The sequence below is a fragment of the Priapulus caudatus genome, unplaced genomic scaffold (genome assembly GCF_000485595.1).
Source record: "Priapulus caudatus unplaced genomic scaffold, Priapulus_caudatus-5.0.1 Scaffold2880, whole genome shotgun sequence".
NCBI classification, from domain to species: Eukaryota; Metazoa; Priapulida; class Priapulimorpha; order Priapulimorphida; family Priapulidae; genus Priapulus; species Priapulus caudatus.
In genome coordinates, this window is record NW_014579941.1 from 966 (window position 1) to 2,961 (window position 1,996).

Sequence of the window (1,996 nt, forward strand, 5' to 3'; positions counted from 1 at the left end):
CGGAAAAGGCCACCGAGCGCGATGTAAACAGCATTTGGGATATGACTCCATTTGTAAAACTCCACTGTTTGTTTTTTTGTCATGTACCGGATCTCGCGTTGTAAAATTCCCATCAATTGTGCGAACAGGACATTCGATTTCATAGAGAGCGTGAGTGATGATATTATAAAGGTACGCGCGTTTCAAGCTGCTATGAAGCAGTACACGCCCCACTACCACGGTGCCGAGCCTACAATACCTTCCTCTGCCGACAGACATTCATAGGTAAAGTCATGAAATTTTAATTAGTTGCTACACATCAAGCGCGACACACGGCACGCACGCCGAAGCGCACATGCGTCAGGCACCTACACACAGCAGCGACGCACACTCACACAAACAAACAGACATATACACACTAACACACATACTCACGCGCGCGCTCATCGCACACGCACGCACCCACGCTCGCAAGAACGTACGACCGAACCAACAAACAAACAAACAAACAAACGAACGAACGAACGAACGAATGAACGAACGAACGAACGAACCGACACGAAACGAAATGAACGGGAACGAACGAACACGAACGAACGTGTGACACGAACAAAACGAACGAACTCAACGACGAACGAACGAACGAACGAACGAACGAACGAACGAACAAACGAACGAACAAACGAACGAACGAACAAACGAACGAAAGAACGAACGAACCGATGAACCAACGAACGAATGAACGAACTAATGAACGAACTAATAAACGCGCGCTCACTCACGTACGCGCGCAAGCACACACCCTAGGGCACAATCGCACAACGTACAGCCACAGGTATTTCAAACTACGGTACTATCGGGAGTGTCATAATAATTATAGACACTAGTAATATAGAATATAGAACACATAATACACATATAGTCTATATTATGACACTCCTAATACTATTAGACGCTTACGTCTATAACGTTTGTATATGATGTATTTTCAGCGTCCTTATTTCCCACAACGAAATGAAGAGAGTGATCTTGGCGATACTACTGATCGTTTCCCTGGTGGCGTCCACGGAAGCGGGTAAGCGCACTCACACACGCTTTCTTATCAAGATTTTATGGGATAATTACAATCGTTTGCTACATAAAGGTCATATGGTATACAATGAAAAAAATTATTGCGTAGTAGCTTCAAATGTATCTGCAGTAGAATCGTTTCATGTTGTTATATTTTAAATAATCGCCCTAAAGCTATTTGTGTAGTATGTGTATAGGCGCGTGTTATAGAAGAATTTTAATTATTTCATTTTAGCATGCGGTGCGTACAACAGCCGATACCACATTTGCTGCAATGGAAGGGTCAGTTCTAGAGGTTATAGATATTTGATAAACGCATGCTGCAATACCACTGCGTACAACAGCCGAACCCACATTTGCGTCGATGGAAAGCCCATATGATAACGGTTCGAACACTGGATATGCCTAAACAATTCGTGTGGTTAAATCTATGCATACATCTATGTTTGCGATATACATGCATGTTGCGAACAGTAATCTACATGGTTATGTATGTGCACTGGCGGATTTCTCCATAAACTGAACTGATATGATTGAGTGCCACTAGTACATATGCTTATGAAATGGTAATGAATTATGTATACTGCGATGAACAGAGCGAATCTATCTATATTCTATTGCATGGTAACTTCACTATGATTGTCAAATGAAACGATTAATCGTATAATTTTGCGAGCAGTACGTTAATTTTTTTCTTTGGTTTAATAATTACGATTCACTAGTTATGTTGAAGCAATGTTAGTAAGTAGAGTTGTTAAAATCAATATCATATCATTATGATACTGAGAAAATTATAGCTACAAAATGTGAACATGTGTTTCTTATAATCTTACTAGTTTAAATGAGATTATATAAATAATTAAGAGCAAAGATCGCGAGAATTCGTGATGTAGATATATATATATATATATCAGCATTCAATATTAAAACTACGCATGGCTGTCAG

General features: G+C 40.1%; 1 long non-coding RNA gene across 1 annotated transcript; it reads left to right on the forward strand.

Annotated features, from left to right (window-relative positions):
• The first annotated feature begins 968 nt into the window (after window positions 1-968).
• Window positions 969-1,643, forward strand: LOC106819135. Its single transcript, XR_001395356.1, has 2 exons — window positions 969-1,054; window positions 1,286-1,643. It is a non-coding gene; the product is annotated as an uncharacterized LOC106819135 (long non-coding RNA).
• Window positions 1,644-1,996: the final 353 nt, after the last annotated feature.